The sequence below is a fragment of the Orcinus orca genome, chromosome X (genome assembly GCF_937001465.1).
Source record: "Orcinus orca chromosome X, mOrcOrc1.1, whole genome shotgun sequence".
Classification (NCBI taxonomy): Eukaryota; Metazoa; Chordata; class Mammalia; order Artiodactyla; family Delphinidae; genus Orcinus; species Orcinus orca.
In genome coordinates, this window is record NC_064580.1 from 116,604,460 (window position 1) to 116,625,995 (window position 21,536).

At 39.2% G+C, this 21,536-nt stretch overlaps 2 pseudogenes; one reads left to right on the forward strand and one right to left on the reverse strand.

Moving 5' to 3' along the window:
- The first annotated feature begins 1,749 nt into the window (after positions 1 to 1,749).
- The window catches only part of LOC101277174 (uncharacterized), a 63,702-nt pseudogene continuing 43,915 nt past the window's right edge, over positions 1,750 to 21,536 (forward strand).
- Positions 16,574 to 17,832, reverse strand: LOC101274902 (annexin A2-like; annotated as a pseudogene).

Here is a 21,536-nt window from a genome sequence, read left to right on the forward strand (position 1 = left end):
CCATTGCCTTCTGCAGTCACCCTGACTTTACTAAGCTTTAGCTGCCATCTTTCATAAACTTTCCAGCTTACCCTGGGAACTTCAGCAGTGGCTTTCAGGAATCTTGGTACCAGCCCAGATTCTACTGCTACCTAGTTATGTGCCATTAATCTCTCTGGAATTTTATCAACTATAAAATAGAAATGATTTACTTACTTTACAGGATAGCTGTGAAGGACAGGTTATTTAAACCTGTATTTATTCATAAAATAATCTAATAAGTATTTGTCGAGTACTTATGGGTATAAAAATAGTATCCAGAGAAATATCCAGAGGCGCCTGGTCTGTCTTTTCACTTAAATAGAAGGGCAGAGGAATCTTGGCTTTGCCACTTAGTAGTTGTAATTTGAGTAACCCCTCCCGGCTTCGGTTTCCTCCTTTGAAAAATGGGCATTGTGATGGCGCCTAACTCACAGAGTTACTGTAAGCATTAAATGCGATCACATATTTCAAGTGCTTAGGACAGTACCTGGCACATAATAAGTGCCCCCCAAATGGTAGCTATTGTTAACCTGTCTTATATCAGGAATGGAGACTCCAAATCGTCCTCATGTCTGGGGTTTAGGTAACCTAATTCTGCCCAATATAACTACACTTTTCTTAGTCTATTCTCAGAATGAATGAAGAATGATTATGATACTTCATGTTATACATGAACTTGTCATGAACTGTCTCAAGATAATCCCATTATTTTAAATTCACCACTGATCAGCTGAGCAAGGTTAATGATTGAACCAATTGAGATAAGTATGTGAAAACATTTTTTTAAAACTGTAAAATGCTATACCACCTTATGACTATTTTAATAACTCCCATTTCACTCGTTTCACTTGCCTTCTCTCCCAGTTCTCTATATGGTTCCTAAAATGTGTGGTTTTTCAAAATTATTAGCATGGAGTTAAGATTTCACTACTCAGTGTGGCTCATTAACTGGTGGTGAAAAATTCTAAAAGAGCAGTTCTTAGAATGTTTCGAGCCATGATAGCATTGTTAAATGGAAACACTGGGATGTATACTAAATTCTGAGATATTTGCTTTAAGAAAATAAGCCTCCCTGCTTTAACCCCAATGTTTTTCTTAGATGAATAGCTTCGAGCAGCTAGGTTTTATTCATTGTAAAAATATACTGTATGATTATGGTAAAACACACACACACGGAAAACAATGATTTGTTTGTGCGATTGGTTCAATTGTGTTAGCGCCTTACCAGGACCCTTTGGGAGTGGGTGGTCTCTAAGCACTTAAAAGTGTCCCCGCCCACACCCCCAGGCTTCAGTGTTTTTTTAATTGCAAAGGTGTAGGGTGTCTTAACAGGATGGAAAAATTCGTCCTGGGAGATTACAAGCTTGTTGGCCTCAGTCATAAGGGGACACTGGGCTAACCAAAACTGAGAAAACAGGGTATTAGACTTAAGGCAGAAAGGATGGCGCTCCCATACACCTTATTCCATTCTTTCTTTCCTAAATAATGGTTAACGAAACCACGCCAGGGTTAACACAGGAGCGGAAGAACAACCAAGGTGAGTCTGCACTAGGGAGAGCGAAGGGAGAACCGGGTTTGGGGGGGAAAGGCGGCTCCCTCACTGCCTGTGCGCCCCCAGCAAGAATGACACAGGCGCCTGCGATAATGCTCATTGCTTGCGTGGTAAACAGGCGTCAGCGGGCCGGACCCAGAACGCATGCGCGGAGGGGCGGTGCCCAAATGATTATCCAGGGCTGCAGGTTGTAGATTTTGTTTTGGCCGGAGAGGCTTACCCGGGGTTGCCTTGGCTGAGAGAAATAAAGGAGAAGGATTCACGGATTAAGATAAATTCCTCATTTTCATTACAGGCTTGGAGGTGGAGGATCTCAGTGTTGGTGCCCCGAGCTTGGGAGTTAGGCGGGTCGGAGCCAGTCCTGCCCCACTTTGTGCCCACCGGTGTTGGGGATGGTAGGGCTGCAAAAGTGAGCACGCACTCGTCTAAGAGCTTCCTCCTTTCTTCTCTTTCCCCCCTTTTTCCTCTCTCCCTACATCAGCTCCTCACTTTGACTTGTGCTTATATGAACGGGAGCCAGAAAACCTTGAGAGCTCCAAACTAAGCTTCGGCACGGACATGGCACAGGAGAAAATGGAACTAGGCTTGGAGGTGCTGCCGAGTTCAACCACCACAGAAGACAACACTCTGAGAAGATCCAACAGCGTCCCTTTGATCAGTGGGCTTGGGTGAGCAGGACTGAGATACTGGAGGAGGCAAGCGGGGGCGGTGGAGGGTGGCAAGAGCTGCAAAAAAGTGACTTCCAATAGCATTCCCACCCCTTTATTCATCGAGGTTCTGCGGGTATCTCCGGTGTTCCTGGTGTCCGGAAGATCCCACCCTCAGTCTGGGGGTGGGGGGAGGTGGGGCGGGCTGACCGGAGGGCGAGCTCACACAGGAACCTGAACGTCCTCTTCTGACAGTTCATCGCGACCGGAAAGCAGCAACCATTTGGTTTGGAGCACGACTTTTTCTAGCTTCACCCCATCTCTTACCCACTCTTGAAGAAACTGTGCACTCCCCACCCTCGCCTCCACATCTTCTGTAATGACTGATTTTTGTCATTCTCTCCGCTGCTTTGTCACTTCTGACCTTCACCTTCAGCACAGTTGGAATGGAACTAGTTGTCAAGCAAATAAGCTTGGGCCTTTTTTACACCTAGCTTTTATTTGAACAAAAAGTTTAGGTATCACCGAAAATTGATCTCCTAAATTTTGCATTCTCAATGGCCAATATTGCCCCTAGTTAGTTCTTGGTGGGTGAAAAATTTTTTCTCGTATGTATAAAGCACAGGTATACATACAGCACATAGACTGATATGCAGTATATTTGTGCTTTTTAAATGGTGTGGGGATTTTCGAGGAGGAGTTTGGGGGAGGAAATGTCTAAAAGGCTCTTTAGAGCTCTGCTGATGAAAAAAGATTTAACTCACTGATGGTTAACTGTATTTCCTGCACATATCCAAAGATCTGGCATGACTTAAGCTTATTATTTCTTAAAATAGAATTTTAAAGTGAGATCTTGGATCTCACATCCCAGTATCATAAGGTTTTCTCAGTATTGTAAAAATGTCTGAAAAATGCATTCACTGTTACAAGGGAACTCAAGAGACCAGATCTATCTTCCTTGTTTAATGTATGGGGAAACAGGCCCATGAATCTCCAAAATGTCAGTCAGTAGTAGAGCCAGTACTAGGAAGCTGTGTCTCCAAACTCCTAGGCTAGTGCTTTGTCCACTACTAATCAATATCTAAGTTGATTAACTAAACAGATGCAGCTTTCTGGTTATTTGAGTTAAGGGAGAATATGCTGTAACAAAATGAAAAGCAAACTAAGTGACCAGAAAATAATACATTACCTTTTTAAACAGGCAGATAGAAAAATAAAGGGTGGAGGCAGCTCTGCATGTTGTACTGAGAACAAGAATATTCTATAAATTCAGGATTCTACTCTAAATCCTGTTGTGTGAATAAATGAGCTGTTATGGACACACTCTGCTAGTAGAAGAAAACACTTGAGAATGTTCATTTTATTGAAAGGCTTTATGAAATGAAGAACAATTTGCGAATACGTAGATGACAGAGGATATATATTTGAAGGAACGTGTGGATCCTGTTTAATATATTAAGTGCTGGGGCGGGGGGAGGTGGGTGACCAGGCCCCTTTTCCCGATCCTCAAAGTCCTGGAAGCAAAGAGTGATCCCAGTTATCCCTTCATACTTTGCTTTGTTCTGCAAAGGATGTGAAATTTTTGCTTTTATCATCTTAGAGCGTGGTTACAGTGTTGAATTCCATGGCTTAAGATCCTGATGCAGGAAGTGAATTTTGTACAGAAAGTTTAGGGGCAGTTGCTATTTATCTAGTAGGAGTTAACCCACAAAGCAGACCAAGTCCAGGGACTCTTGTCTGTCAAAAAGAAGTAGCACAGGAATGGTATATCACATGCCCGAGGTCATGTAATCAACAAGAAAAAATTTAGAGTAGAATTACACTGAGCCTTAGTTGAATTCATTTCCCCCCAGTTCTTTGCAGTTGCATATGTCCACTGCTCACTTTTCCACTTTCCTTAAGGTGGGCCTCTAATACTCATTGCCTGGCCTCTATCACAGCTCACTAAATATTGTTGCACTTGTTTCAAGCAATTTTCCAATTTTGCTTGATGTTTCCTGTATATAAAGACTTTCAGTCTCTCTTGCAGCAGCATTTGCAGAATTTGTTCTTTAAATGTCAACTCTTTACTACAAGTATCACTTTTTTTTTTTTTTTTTCTGTACGCGGGCCTCTCACTGTTGTGGCCTCTCCCGTTGCGGAGCACAGGCTCCGGACGCGCAGGCCCAGCGGCCATGGCTCACGGGCCCAGCCGCTCCGCGGCACGTGGGACCTTCCCAGACCGGGGCACGAACCTGTGTCCCCTGCATCGGCAGGCGGACTCTCAAACACTGCGCCACCAGGGAAGCCCACAAGTATCACTATTTTTTAAGAAGTTCCTGCATAGTTTTGTGTTCATCTTGTATTAATAAAAATACCAATGTCAAAAGTTTTAAACCTCTTGGTTCTTTATACTCTTTAGCCCCTCTAGTTGGCTGACTTCGATACCGGTGTCAGTGACTTTATTTAAAGGTAGTATTTTTTTTCTTCTACTTCTCTGGCCCTTATTAGAATTAGACATTAAATTCGTGGATTTCTGCCAGTGCCTTCCCCCTTTAAATACTGCTAGCCTGACCCTGCATTTAAACTGTTACTGCCTCAGTTTTGTTTGAAAGGTAAACTACTGCCTGGGGGCCAAATTGAGCCTGCTGATTGGTTTTGTAAATAAAGTTTTATTGGAACACAGCCACACCCATTTGTTTACTTATTGTCCTTGGGCCACTTTCCCACTACACTGGCAGAGTTGAGTAGTTGCAACGAAGATTGTATGGCCCACCAAGCCCAAAACATTTACTGTCCGGCCCTTTACAGAAAAAGTTTGCCAACTATTGGGTTTATTAAACTTGTGCAAACCTGGAAGAAGAATAGTGGCCATGAAGAGTGATTGCTTTGGGAATATAACTGGCATAAATATACTGTAGTTTAGACAGAGCTGCTTACTGATCATTTAAACATTATCTAGTTATATTACTGCTTACTGATCACTTAAACATTATCTAGTTATATTACTTTCACTTTTTCCAAATTGTAAGTAGCACTTAATTCTAGATATCACCTAGGATTTTATGAATTCATGTTGAGTGACTCATATCAGTTGAAATATATGCTGCCTCAATGATTTTTTTTCAGTTATAGTCATTAAATAAAATTGGCAGATGAAAATTTAGGGGAGAATATAATTGTCAGCCTTAAGAATTAGCCCGGGTGGGGGGAGAGATAAATTGGAAGATTGGGGTTGACATATACACACCACTATATATAAAATAGATAACTAATAAGGACGTACTGTGTAGCACAGGGAACTCTACTCAATACTCTGTAATGGCCTATATGGGAAAAGAATCTAAAGAGTGGGTATATGTATATGTATAACTGATACACTTTGCTGTGCATGTGAAACTAACACAACACTGTAAATCAACTATACCCCAATAAAAATTAAAACAAAAAAGAATTACACACACACACACAAAAGACCGTGGAAATATGTAACCCATTCGTTTCCCTCCAACTTCCTAGCAGTGACTGCTAAAATATATTCCTGTTCTCGTAGGGGAAAATGACTGGGAAAGGAAGTAAAAATTAGACCTGTACGTATATCCTCTCAAAAAATATTGAGTTACTGCCTGTTATATGCAAGTTCCTATTCTGCAAAGATGTATATTTAGGCTCAATAAGATTTTTTTTAATGTATTTATTTTTGGCTGTGTTGGGTCTTCGTTGCTGTGTGCAGGCTTTCTCTAGTTGTGGCGAGCGGGGGCTACTCTTCGTTGCGGTGTGCAGGCTTCTCATTGCGGTGGCTTCTCTTGTTGCGGAGCACAGGCTCTAGGTGTGTGGGCTTCAGTAGTTGTGGCACGTGGGCTCAGTAGTTGTGGCTCGCGGGTTTAGTTGCTCTGCAGTATGTGGGATCTCTCCGGACCAGGGCTCGAACCCGTGTCCCCTGCATTGGCAGGCGGATTCTTAACCACTGTGCCACCAGGGAACCTCTCAATAAGCTTTTAATAGGGAAAATAAATACTCAAAAGACTTCAACGTATGGTAGAATGACATGTGCTTAGGGAAAGAAAGTGCTAGGGTAATTAAGAGAAGGGAGTGAGAAGTGACAGCAGAATTGGTGAGGGATACAGGAAAGATTCTTGGACAGGTGGCATTTAAGATGGGCCCTAACAGATTGACAGGATGCAGACGGGAAGAAAGGGGGCCAGATAGCTGGACAGCATTCCAACGACACGGAACAGGCTTGGAAGTAGGAAAGCATAGGTGTATTCCAGAATGCTGGTCAACTCTGTCTGGATCTCTGGCTCCCAAATGTTCATCTGCTGACCAGTGCTGATCCTAGGGGACATTTTACCAATCCATGATTTTAAAAAGTTACAGCATACTTTCCTGGACAGGACTGTATTTTACTCAGATTGTTAGTCTTGCTTTATTATTATTATTTTTAATAATAGCCCTGCTTTTTTAAATAACAAAATATCCTTTTATAAATGAAATGATGGTGTTGATAGTTGGTGAGATTTTTAAAGAATGACCTTACTTGGCAAGAGAAAATGGTAGCAACTGTATGTTTGTGCCAAGATTTTGTTTTGAAATTTTCCCAGTCTATGAAATCCAAAAGTCTGTGGAGCTAAATTGTGGAAGGCTTTGAAAGTTATAGGAAAGAGTGTAACTGAATTCAGCAGGCAATGAAGAGAGTCATTGAAAGTTGTGAGCAGGAGAGCAAGCTGATTGCAGTAGGGAAAGAACAGAGGTGAGCTGACCAATTAGACTATTGCAGAGTCAGTGGAAAAGTAAAAATGCTTTGAATTGGTTTTTGGCAAGGAGCCTGGAAAGAATAAGATGGACGTGAGAGATCACAGAGGTAAAACCTAAAAGACCTGGCACCTGATTGGATATAGGTGGCAGAAAAGAACATGTTAAAGATGTTTTCTTATTATCACTGGGGAAACCTGGATGAAAGGTACATGAGAACTCTCTATATTCTTTTTGCAATTTCTTGTCTTAAACAGTTTCCAAATAAAACGTTATAACAACACACGACTATATTTAAAATAGGTAACCAACAAAGACCTACTACTGTAAAGCACAGGGAACTCTGCTCAGTATTCTGTAATAACCTAAATGGGAAAAGAATTTGAAAAAGAATATATATATACACACACACATATGTATAACTGAATCACTTTGTTGTACACCTGAAACTAACGCAACATTGTAAATCAACTATAGTCCAATATAAAATAATTTTTTTAAGTTATAACAAAAACAAAACATAAAAAGGAAAAGAGGACTTCTTCAGGGTCCCAACCTCAAATCAGGCTGTGGCCCGCCAGGTGAGCACCTTCAAAGCTGGGCAAACAAGGACCATCTTCAGCATGCAGCAGCTGCTTAGCTTCAGTACGTTGTTGCCATGGGGGAATGTGGCCCAGTGTGGCAAAATCTTGCAAATTTTCAGTAGAATCCAGAAATCTGCAATCTGGATTCTTTATGTGAAATCTCCATAGTTGTTCCAAGTGTGCACAACTAATTCAAAAACATTTTTAACACTGAGTAGGCCAAATGAAACATATCTGAAAATCTCAGTTCTGTCGACCCCTGCTACTGGCTATCCCTCTCATTCATGTGAAAGTTTGGGAGTCGATAGGGAGTTGGTACTAGCACGTAATAGCTTCAGTCATAGATTTAAATTGGTTACAAGTTTACACAGAAAATGATGTCTCTCCAAGGCCACAATAAATTATATTTATTCTTGGTAGCATGATTAGAGGTAACGTGGCATGCTTGAGAATTACTTACCTTACATGGACAGTTGTTTAGGTTCAGCCAACCAAGACTTTGTGTATGTGTGTGTGTGTGTGTGTGTGTGTGTGTGTGTGTTCTACTTCCTACATCTGCACAGCTGTCTCCACAAAGAAGCCATTTACATCAATGGCATTGTTGTTTAAGGATTTGAAATCTTATTTCTTTAAAAAATGTTTGTAATGGATTTTAAATGACAAATGTTTTCCTTTTCTTCTTAGTGGCAATACACCGGTGTTCCAATCTGACACATTAAGAACTCGAAGAAACAGTACATCGTGTATGGCATAGCACTGTCTGGTAAGAAAATGCTTATAGACTTGCACTATTGGTCTTAGTCAGTGGTTCTCAAACTTGAGTGTGCACCTGGAAAACTTGTTAGAACAGACTACTGGCCCTCAACCCCAGAGTTTCTGATTCAGGAGGTCTCAGGCAGGGCCTGAGAATTTGCATCTCTAACAAGTTCCCACTTTGAGAAACATTGCTCTAAACATTACTGAAGGAAAAATAAACACATTGGCTGCAGTTATGATTGGTACAGCTGCTGCAGCTGCAGCAGAATTAACTTTTAAATCCCACATGGATTTAACATTGAGATTTGCTTTTATATATAAAACCATCTGGCTTTCAATTTTTAAAAGAACATTCTAATTTTGAGAGGAAAACTTGCAGGCTCTCCTAAGGGTAGTTTTCAGGCTTATAGTTGGACTTTATCTCGCATTTATCTTGAATCGAAAATATAGTTTGTTTTTCATGGTGTTATAATGCAATCTCTAAATTAGAACTCATCTACAAATTATCCTGTAAACATAGGAAATATGCTTGTACATCAGTAAGCCAAAGTGAATAAATGATTCACGCTATGAATCATTTTATTGAGGTGAAATTCATATAGCACATAGTTAACTATTTTAAAGTATACAATTCAGGGGCATTTGGTGCATTCACAATGTTGTTCAACCACCACCTCTCTCTTGTTTCAAAAAGCACACATCCTTGTCTTGTTCCTGATCATAAGTGGAAAGCTTTCAGTCTTTCATCATTGAGTATGATATTAGCTATAGGTTTGGGTAAATGCACTTCATCATGTTAGGGAAATTCCTTTCCACTCCTGCTTGCTGAGTATTTTTATCATGAAAGGGTGTTGAATTGTTTCAAATGCTTTTTCTGCATCTATTGAGATGATCATTTGTTTTTTCCTCTCTATGCTGTTAATATGAATTACTACTTTGATTTTCTTATGTTGAACCACCTTTGAATTCCTGGGATAGACCCCACTTGGTCTTGGTGTATAATCCTTTTAATGTACTATTAGATTTGGTTTGTTATTATTTTGTTGAGGATTTTTCCACCTGTATTCATAAGGGATATTGGGCCATAGTTTTCTTTTCTTGTAGCATCTTTGCTGGATTTGGTACCAGGGTAATGCTGATCTCATAGAATGTGTTAGGAAATGTTCCTCCTCTTATATTTTTGGCAGAGTTTTATTAGGATTGGTGTTGATTCTTTAAATGTTTGGTAGAATTCACCAGGGAAGCCATCTGGCCCTAGACTTTTCTTTATTGGGAGGTTGTGGAAACAGATTCTATCTCTTTACTTGTTTACAGGTCTTTTGAGATTTTATAGTTCCTCTTGAGTTAGTTTGGTAATTTGTGTGTTTTTAGAAATTTGTCCATTTTGTCTAGATTATCTGAGAAAATTGTTGATATACAGTTATTCATAGATTTCTCTTATATGATTTAATATGATGGAAGCTATAGAACATATTTTAATGAAATGTTATAGCTTGGAACCTATTTTAAAATATTGCCTCCTAATCTTAAAACTGGACATTTTCATCTTTATAAAATGATATTCAATATTATGCCCACAAATGTACTAATAGTATATTGGGAAAAAAATAGAACTGTTCATTAAACAAATCTTTCTTCCTCTACCCACCCGCTCATTTGCTCCTTCATTCAACATTTACTGAGCACTTGCTTGTCTATCAAAGCCCTCTATACCAGATCAGCTCGGTGCTTTGTGACCACCTAGAGGGGTGGGATAGGGAGGGTGGGAGGGAGGGAGATGCAAGAGGGAAGAGATATGGGAACATATGTATATGTATAACTGATTCACTTTGTTATAAAGCAGAAACTAACACACCATTGTAAAGCAATTATACTCCAATAAAGATGTTAAAAATAAAAAGCCCTCCATACCTATCCAGTCTTCTTTTCTACTCAGCCAAGTCAACAAATATTTTTAGGAACCTACTATGTATTAAGCCCTGATCTACTTGCCAGGGAGATCTAACCTAGTTTGAGGGATTTAGAGAGGAAATGACATACTAGTTGAGATCTTACTGCTGTGTAGGTGTTCGCTAGTTTGGGATATTGGTTACAGGTACAGACAATATTCCAGGTTAAAAAAATGGCATGTTAGAAGGCCTAGAGTGTGGTGTGTAGAGAACAGAGTGTGTAGAGAATTTGAAAGAAGTACATTCTAGCTAGAGTGGAAGATGAAGCGGTGAGAAGTGAAGTTGGAGATATAAACTAGTGCAAAATCTTGTGGGGCTCTCCAAGTCATTTTAAAGATTTTGCACTTTGGGAATTCCCTGGTGGTCCAATAGTTAGGACTCGGCACTTTCACTGCCGGGGCCCCGGGTTCAGTCCCTGGTCAGGAAACTAAGATCCCACAAGCCACACAGTGTGGCCAAAAAAAAAAAAAAGATTCTGCCCTTTATCCTAAGGTCAGTGGAAAGCCGTTAAAGAATTCTAAGTCTGTGATTGACCTGATCAAATTTGCATTTTTGTTTTTAAAATTAATTAATTAATTAACTTATTTATTTTTGGCTGTGTTGGGTCTTCGTTGCTTCGCATGGGCTTTCTCTAGTTGTGGCGAGCGGGGGCTACTCTTCATTGTGGTGCGCGGGCTTCTCATTGTGGTGGCTTCTCTTGTTGCAAAGCACGGGCTCTAGGCACACAGGCTTCAGTAGTTGTGGCACGCGGGCTCAGTATTTGTGGCACGTGGGCTTAGCTGCTCCGCGGCATGTGGGATCTTCCTGGACAAGGGCTCGAACCCGTGTCCCCTGCATTGACAGGCGGATTCTTAACAACTGTGCCACCAGGGAAGTCCCAAATTTGCATTTTTAAAAGATTACCCTGGCTGCAGAGGGGGAAAGTATTGATAGATTGGAAGAGGACAAAAGTAGATACAAGAAGCTCAGATAGGCAACTGCAGTAACCCTGGCAAACAGCTGATAGTAACTTGGACTAATGTGATGGCGGTGGGCATGGAGAACGGCGGCAGATGCGTGAGATACTTGAAAGGTAGAATCAATTGGTGATAGATTCAATGGAGAGGGGGAAACAGTGGAGGCAAAGATGACTACTAGCTCTCTGGCTTGGGCAACTGATGCGATAGTGGTACCACAGAAGAAGGGAACACTGGAAGAAGCGTGGATTTAGAAGGGAAGATGAGTTTAGTTTTGGACATGTTAAGTTTGAGGTTCTCAGATCTTTAAGTGGAGATGTTATGTATACTAGTTTGAAGCTCAGGATAGAGATCTGGGCTAGAGATACATTTAGGACTCATCAATAGATTATTATTTAAAGCTACGGGAATGAATGAAATGACCTATGGAGAGAGTATAAAAGGAGAAGAGAAGAGGCTATAGGAAAAAGCTTTAAAAATCACCAGATTTAAAAATCAATCTCAGAAGAGACCCCACAAAAGAAGACTACGATGGAATAGTCAGAGAGGTGGGAGGAGACTCAGAAGAGAGTATCATGTTAAGTGGTGAAACATGATAAAGACTGAAAGGTGTCCTTCTGAGTTACCAAAATGGAGCTTATTAATGAACTTGAAAGTTCAGTGGAGAAAAGGGTAGGATGAGAAGCCAGACTGGATTGGGTTAAATAATGACTGAGAGGAAAGGACCTATAAATGGCACCATACATATGAGCTTGATTATTTGGGGGGGGCAGATAACCCTTTCTATGCCTTAATTTCCTCATCTGTAAAATGGGAATGTAATAGTATCTGCCTCATAAATTTGTTGTGATTATATTAATCGGTGTAAAGCACTCAGCACAGCACTGGTACATACTAAATGCTCAATAAATGTGTTTCTGCTAGTAATAGTACATATGTAGAGAAACTATGTACCTGACATTTTTTAAAATGCATAATTTTCCTTAGGATTTCTAGGCTCTTAATTCCCGTAAGGTTCAGCTTAATATGCATATTTAAAATAAACCATCTTGTACAATGGATTGGGTTTGGTAGAACTGAAGTCATTTTAACTTATTTGATGATGGGAATTTCAAGGCTTATTGGTTTAGCTTGCTGTAACAGCATTATGCATATGCTTTTATTTTGTTCCAAGTATCACCTCATTATAATTATAAGACATATGGAGGTACATAGTTGCCTTAAGTATAGATAGGCTGAGTTATCTAGGAAAATGACATAGTAAGTAGAATGTTTGGGGCAGAAGTAACAAAATTCAGTTAGAAGTGACTTAAACAATAAGGGACATTTATTATCTCAAACAACAAGAAGTCTTATGAAAGGAGGTTCCAGGGTTGGTTAATTCAGTGGCTCAGGGATGTCATCAGAGACCCAGGTTCCTTCCTTCTTTCCACTCTACCATCCCGAGCAGCCTCACTAACCTTTGTACCTAGTAATTAGACCCAGGGTTCAGAATCACATGTATAGCATGATCTTCTATATGTTTACAGATGTCGAGAAGGATATGTGTCAATCTATTATTAGTACTTATCTCTGGAGCATGGAATTATAGGAAGAATTTTACTTCCACCTTATGCATTTCTATACTATTTGAATGTTTTTCACAAAGCATCAACAATAGAGGTGTTTTCATTTCTAGCGGATATACCACATTGCAAAATAGAAACATCCCTGTTGAAAAAATATTGTTTTGAAAATCCAGTCGTCCCTTGGTATTGGCGGGGGATTGGTTCTAGGACCCGCGGATGATACCAAAATCCGAGTATGCTCCAGTCCCATAGCCCACCCTCCATATCCAAGGGTTTGATTCCTCAGATTCAACCAGCCACAGATTGTGTATTAAATTTGCAATCTGTGGTTGTTTTAACCCATGGATGGGAACTCTCAGATACAAATGGCCAACTGTATATTTATTGAAAAAAATCCAGGTGTAAGTGGACTCGTGCAGTTCAAACCCATGTTGTTCAAGGGTCAACTGTACTTGAAAAGTGTTATTGAATGATATCATTAACCATAAGTTTAAGGATCCTATCCCATACTAGACTGTGCTTAAAATTGGTACTGCAGGAATCTAGAGTATTCAAATTCCCAGAGACAGAAAGTGGAATGGTGGTGGCGGTGTTGGTTTAATGGGTATAGAATTTCAGTTCTGCAAGATGAAAAGGATTCTTTTCATTGGTTACATAACAATATGAGTGTACTTATTTAACACTACTGAACTGTACACTTAAAAATGGTTAAGATGGTAAATTTGATGTTTATGTATATTTTACCACAGTTAAAAAAATTTTAACTGAGGCTGTTTTTAATGTATTAAAATGTAGGTAGAACAGTGTTTTAGAAAAAATTGCGGTGATAGAGGGCATTGAAGAATCACGGGTGCCATTTAACACGCAAATAGAGATGTATATTTACAAACCTTGTAAAAATCTGCTATCTCACAATTATTTTCTAATTAAGCTCAAATGTTTTCTTTACCACTATCAGGAAATCACCCCACCCCACTTCTGATGAGCAGAAATCCGAGGCCCTCTTCTGGCTATGGAGACTATGCCTTCCCCCCGATTTACCCCTTTGCTGTATCCCCTGAGACCTCCGAGGTTGGCATGCCTGTTTCCCCACTCTTCCGCTTGGAATTCTCTTCCTGGAACCTCTGTTAAACTTGGTGCAGCCTTGTCTTTTCTCCAGGAAAAGTATCTCATCCTCCTGTCAGAAACGGTTGTACTTTACTTGAGCAATTTGTCTGTTTTAATTTTATGGCTACCAATATTTACCTGATTAGGTTTTGCTTTCCACATTGGCAACTATGAACTCTAAATCCAATCTATGGCCCACCCAGTAGTGAGTGTGTAATACATTCCTTGCCCTGCATTATGTTCTGTCCTTCTAGCCTACATTCAATTCATGTTCAGTATCTTCGTAAGCCACCTTAAATCATTTTGGGAACTCGGGAGAGACATTCCTAAACATAGCATACAACCCTTGTTCAGAATTTTCTAAGTGCTTTATCTCTAGTAACTACAGTAGGAAATGGGTTAAAAATAGCAAACCTAGGAAAGTTAAACATTATTTTTAAAAAATTTAATGTCTTTACAATATTAGTTTTCTGTGGTCTCTCTTAAATGGAACTAAGCACGACCTTTCCTCCTATCTTAATTCCTTCACTAGAGATAACACTTGGGAATCAGCTTCACCCAGCACCCTCCCAACCCCCCACTCCCACTCCTACCCTCCCTGCCCTGTAACATCATTCCTTGATGCTGGTACTGTTGCTTCCTCCCAAGGACTTTTTTTCCTAAAGTGTGAGAGAATGGCACAATGGGAAATTTACACCAAAGATACCAGTGAGGTTTATTGACATCTCAGGAAACTAGTTCTATTTTAATACCTTGTTTCATGTAGAAAAATTATCTGAGGTCATTCCCTTGCATATACCACATACGGTACTTAATCTTTGGGAGAATTCTCTTCCAGATGCCTTTTCTACAATTAATTTTCTACATTATTACTAAAAGAACCAACCAAGTCCCATAAATGATCCATATTTTGTCCAGTTTAAAAGCTTTACTGTGGCTTATACTTCTATAGCTCAAGTTCAAATCCTACCTTCCCCAGACATTTCACACTATATCCTTGCAGATGTCATCAACTTCAGTCAGACAATCTTCTCAGGATTTCCTGGATAAAGTTTTCCAGTAGGAAATTCTGAGCCGTTGCCTGAAACTAAACTGGTTCCTTCCCATCTCTTAGATATCAATTAAAAATAATCTCTTCCAGGAAGTCTTTCATAATTAGTTTAGAACAGTTTGCCACACCATACAATTCTCTTCTTTTGGCTTTTTAAAAAGTAACAGTCATTTATAAAACAGCTAAAGTACCATATTTTTCTGTATGTAGGGTGTATGTATATATTTAAGTTCAGGTTAACATGTCCTTTCAATTAGATTATAAATCTTATAAACCTTAGTGTTGCACATTCTATATTGTGAACTTTCTGGGCATTTGAATGAGGATGATATGAGCATCAGTAGTATGAATTAAACTTGTTAAAATTCTGCTTGTTCAAAGATATGTGTGTGGATATATATTGGATTGGCTAAGAAGTTCGTTCGGGTTTTTCTATAACATGGTCCTAAAATCCGAACGAACTTTTTGGCCAACCCAATGTATTTGAACTTTTTAAAGGTAAACCTAAATTTTTCAGATTTGGTGCATGTTGCCGCACAACTTCCCAATGATCAATGCTAATAGACGGGCACATTGGGGGGAATATCCAAAACTGGATAAATCACAATATTTTCTACTTGCTTTGGAAAATAGATTATTTTTTACAGTATGCCTTAAGAATGGGCATACATTTTTTTTAATTAGCAATAATATCTAATGTTGGAGAAGTACAAGGAAATCAATATTTTCATATACTGCTGGAAAGTGAATTTGTATAAGCTTTCTGTAGGGCAGGTCAGCAATGCGTATCAACAGCCTTGTGACCCAGAAATTCCAACTCTATGAATTTATCCTAAAGAATTCACTAAGGATGTGTGCAAAGATTAGTTTAAAGGTTATCATAGCATTATTTATAAAAAGCAAGCAAAAAATGTGGCAACAGTATGAATGTCCAGCAACAGGGAACAGATTTAATGAATGAGCCTTCCTTATCTGTGTTTGAGTCCCAGTTCTAGCAATTATCAGCTGTATGACCCAGCAAGTTGCTTAATTTCTCTGGCCATCAGTTTCCTAATCTTTAAAATGGGGACAATAATAATGTCAATTTTTCTACATGAAGCAAGGTATTAAAATAGAACTAGTTTCCTGAGATGTCAATAAACCTCACTGGTATCTTTGGTGTAAATTTCCCATTGTGCCATTCTGTCATGGGGTTGTTGGGAGAATTGAGTGAGATAAGACACGTCTGGCACGTAAATAGGTGCTTCTTATTATTATGGTACTTCTATATGGTATAATTTTCAGCCTTTAAAAATGATGTTGCAGGTGAATTTTAACATGGAAAGATACTTGGAATGGATTTTGAGTTTGTTTTGTTTCTAAAGTAAAAATTCAATTTATTCATCTGTTTACCATACAGTACAAGGGAGGCAAAGTGTTTCACATCATAGATTTCACTTCCAACTCCTTGGAATGTTCATTTCTTTGGCTAAAAGGAGAAACTTGCTGGGAAAGTCAGGCAATGCTTAGGCAAGGTGATGGATGGGTACAAGGGGGCTGCTAATTGCAAACTGAGTTTCTAGAACTGTCACCTGGAATCATAGGAGCCCCACTTCTGGACACTTGTGCCATCTCAGGCATCACCCCCACCACCCAGGCACAGCGACGCTTACTAGTGGTTACCCTTGCTGTCCTCCTGGATGTGGCAGTGCCCGCCATACTTTCTCTTGAATTCAGACCTAATTTTCAATGTGTCCCCTTCCTTCACTGCAGAAGACCATGATTCGAATCAGGACCGTATCGTGAGTCCACTTGCCCTTCATGGAGTTGTACAGTCAGTCAGCAAAATACAGGGACTTCTTGTTCTGAATACACTTGAAAAGGTTCAGGAAAACATTTTGCCGGTCTCCTTTGCCCTCCTTCTTGATCATAAGGGCTATTGCTGTTGTACCTTTCAAATACTTTCTGGAGGTGACACACACTTCTCTGTCATGATGCCGATCCACTTGGAAACATCAGTTCCTTTGCTCTTCATTCCAGCATTATAGAGATCTCAAGTATGTTGGGCCAGTCAGTTCATAGTCAATGACAGATCCATCCTCTGTTCTTCTACCCTTTGCGAGGGCAGCTATCAGCTTGCAGAAGTCATCAGATGTGTCAGAAGCAATGTCCTGGGACTTCCTGGTAGTCCAGTGGTTAAAAATCCACCTTCCAATGCAGGGGACATGGGTTCAATCCCTGGTCGGGGAACGAAGGTCCCACATGCCACAGGGCAACTGAGCCCACACACCTCAACTTAGAGAGCCCATGTGCCACAAGTAGAGAGAAGCCAGCTCGCTGCAATGAAAGATCCTGCATGCCGCAACTAAGACCTGACACAGCCAAAAATAATAAATAAATAAATAAATATTTAAAAAAAGAAAAAGAAACAATGTCCTTCTCCAGATCAATCTTGTACATTTCCTTGTAGACTGTTAATTTCCTGCAGCCCCTGGTTGGTCCCTGAGCAGGTGATTTCAATGAGAGAGTCTTCATCTGTCACCAGCCCCTTCATGGAGGAGGCTTTCAACTTGGAATCCTCGTACTGAGTGGGTGTTTTCAGAAGGCCCCAAATCACCTTCTCCAGGTGGCTGGACAAGTCTGACTTCAGTGCTGATGCAAGTTCCTTTTTGGTCCTTCTCTGATAGGCAAAAGTAATATTCTGTCTCTGTTCATTGCTACAGTTGGTCAAAATGTTGACGATGGTGACCTCATCCACACCTTTAGTCTTGATGGCCGTTTCAATGTTCATAGCGTCCCGCTCAGCATCCCAGTTGGTGTATGCTTTGACTGACCTGTCTACATTGGGGGTGGATAGTAGTCAGTGGTCAGGTGGATAGTGTCAAACTTGCACAGAATTCTGTGAACAGTAGACATTTTGATAGAAGCTGGACCAGGAGCTGAGAGCTGCAAGTGGCCCCAGATGTGGAGCTGGAATGTGTTATCGAAAAAACCCAAACACTCAAACTGCAAAATAGTATCTGGAAAAATAAACACTGAAATATTTACTGTGGTCACCTCTGGAGAGTGGATGATGCTTTTTTCCCCCATTAATTATGTTTTATACTGAGCATGTATTGATTGCTTTAATGAGAAAGAAAGTGAGTCAATTTCTGCTGAAAAAATTAAAGATCAGGATGAATAGGTGGAGCACAGAGGATTTTCAGGGCAGGGAAACTGCTCAGTATGATACTGTAACAATGGATTTGTGTTATTATACATTTGTCCAAACCCATAGGATGTATAACACCAAGAGTGAACTCTAATATGAGCTGTGAACTTTGGTTGATGATGTGTCAATGTCATTGAACCTTGGCTGTTTCCTCCATCTTCTAGCAAATGATTAGAAAAAAAACTGATTTCAACACTTTCTTCAGAAAAATATAATTGGCGAGGTAATATCTCCTTTAAAAGTCATATGATAAATTATAAAACATAATAAAAATTCAGACTATCTGCTTCATAAGAATATTTATTTGGCCAACACGCTCCTCTCACTGCCTTTCTTGACCACCACCCATCTATAGTTTCAGCTAGAACCCTCAGGCCAACCTTTAGCTCTTTCTACTTTCTTATCATTTCTCCAATCTGCCTCCTTGTCTTCATCCCTCCCTTTTTCGGTCAAACCCTTGTCATCTTTTACCTGGCCCGTGACCCTGCTTCTAGTGCCTCTTCCCTCCACCCTCAATTTGTTTTGCATATGCTGCTAGGGTTGCCTTTCTAAAATAGATATGATCTTCTTGTCTAAAATACCTTTGAGGTTTAAGACCTCAGAGGGCCCTATGCTTTAGGTTTCCTATTAGGCTCAAAGGCTAAAGTACAAAAACAACAACCTGGTTTTAGCCGAATTTCCCCCAAGTTTGCTTCTTGCCATGCACTATCATGTGCCAAGTTTCAGTCACCCTGAATCTCTCTGTTCCCCAAACATGGCTCTCTGCCTGAGCATCTCTTCCCCACTCCCTGAAATAGCCTCCCTCCTCTTTTCTATCTAATGAATTCCTGCCCTCTTCTGTGATGCCGTCTCAAAGACCCCGGGCAGAATCATATTCTCTGTCCTTTGAATTCCTACAAATCCTAACTTGTTCTGGCACTTACCTGTGGCCTAGTTTTCCCTACCTGGACTTTGAATTTCTCAAGGACAGGAAAATGTCTTATTTGTCTTTGGATCCTCAGGGCCTAGCACAGTGCTTTAGCATATATTAGGTGCTCATTAAATATGTTTTAATACACAATTCAATGTGATCTTAAGATATAATGTGAACATAATTTATGGTAAATTCATTATCTAGCATTTCAAGAACGAACCAGGCTACAGATAGAATTGATAAATGAATTCTAAAGGTAATTTTCAAGCCTTATTTTCACACAGCTTTAAATCTCTGCATTCTTTCATTTCCCTCTTGTATGGGTCTTCATAAGCGTTGAGAAAAGACCAAAAAGGAGAAAATAGTCCTGCAAATGAGAAAGGGCCTAGACAGCAAGTACCTGACCAAGCAAGAGTAAAATGTGTTGAACTCCTTGAACATGATTGCCTTACTCATTCCTTATTATGAAAGTTTAGTTTCCCCAGCTAGATTCCAAGATGTTTGGAATTATTTTGTTTGTTTCTTTTATATGCTTATTAAGTTAGCTGCTGATTTAATGACTGTTTCAGTTTTTTCTGGATAATGCCTATCACTAAGCTTTAATAATGAGCTAAAAATGGCAAGGAAAAATGAGGTGATTTTAAGATCTTAGTGCTTTGGGAAGGGACAGCTAGAGATAAACAAAATGTTCTATTGATGTTCTGCCCCATATTTATGTTAACAATTATTTTGTTCTGTTATGGTATATATAGACTTTCAAGTAATATAATTTTCAGGCAAGATTCAATTGGATTTTTAATTTTTAAAAACTTTAAATTTAATTAATGCTGTTGCTAGCATGCATTAGGCATTCAAGAAATACTTTAAGCCATTCAACATTGACTTAATTAATGTTTAGAAATAATCAGAAACATTAAAGGAAACTTGACTTTTATATTTTAAATTTCAGTTTGTGCCACCTTCTCCCATTCAGGCTTCCACCAGTCACCTTCATCAAATCAAACAGGTAAGAAGAAGTTTTGAGAAACTGACAGCTGTTCATTAAAAAAAGTAAATTTTATTTTTCTTTTAAACAATACCTGTGGTTCAGTAATTCTAAGTGAGGTCACATATGATTAAGTTTTTAATTCCAGGAATGGTTTCTCTAAAAACAAAAAAAGAAAAAGAAAAAAGAATCCAAAACAACTAAGGGGCCCTCTATTTATTTGGGTTATTAACTGTCTTAATAAACTGATAGTTTCCCGAAATACTGCATACTCTTTTACCTTGAATCTAATTTCTTTCAGGGATCTCAAAGAAGATGATGAATGCTATATATGAAAATTAATTTTCAGGTTCATAATAGCCATAGTTATCATGGTTTTCTTAAATTCCCAGATGAAGAATTTTTTTGACACATAAAACCGTCTTTATGCTATGTTCACTTCTCAGTGATTTGAGTTCAGGAACACATTGTACCTCACTGTCTTATGTTTTGTGTGTGTGTGTGTGTGTGTGTGTGTGTGTTTAATAGCAAAAGCCTAATACAGAATTAAATCTTTGATTTATCCAAGGATTAGCCACAGAACTCAAAAGATCAAATCGCCATTTCACCACAGGTGGTGGGATTATTTTTTTCACCCAACTACAAGAAGACTTTTGTTCAAGGCGAGGCCGCTTAACTGTTATGAAGCACTTATTATTCACTTAGCACTATAATAGGTCTCATCTGTGGTCTCATTTCATCCCACAACAAACTTATAAGGTCAGAAACCAAAGATGGCAGAAAGTTAGTAATTTACCAAATGTCCAGAGTTAGCAAGTGTCAAGCCAAGACTTAGCCCCAAATTACTGGATTCTTTTACAGCTACCCTCACCATGTTTTCAGTGGCACAAAACCCAGAGTATCTCGTAACCCTAGTTTTTTGTGCTCCAGCTCCTGCTTCCTTTCCCTCTCTCCCTCTCTCCCTCACACCATGGCTTCCCTAACGCCCAGCTTATCATCCACTAGCAAGAAACTATGGTTTAAAAGATCCTTTTACTTTTTAGTAAATAAGACATTCTTTTACTGTTTGTCTTTGTGAGTATGTAGCTATTTAAGAAATTCTTAATGAAAGAACCTAAAACTAGTAGTTAAAGGGACCTCTGGTTTACTTGTGCAATTTTTTTGCTTCCCCTAAATTAGACCAAATATTTTTAAATTGATTACTACATGTTTCTATTTGATTATGAAGCTTGAAATCAGGACTAATTTAACTGGTTAGTAATATAAATTGTAAAGCAACTTACTTCCAGAGTGACAGAATATATATTATAAACATTTAAAATGAAACACAAGTGGTGATCATTTTTTGTAATATATAGAAATAGTGAATCACTATGTTGTACACCTGGAACTAACATAGTGTTGTAGGTGAATTATACTTCAGTAAAAAATAAATTAAAATTTTAAAAAATTAAATAAAATTATAAAACAAAAATTAAAGCTAAAATAAAATAAAATGAAACACAAGTAGAAAATGAATGAAATGG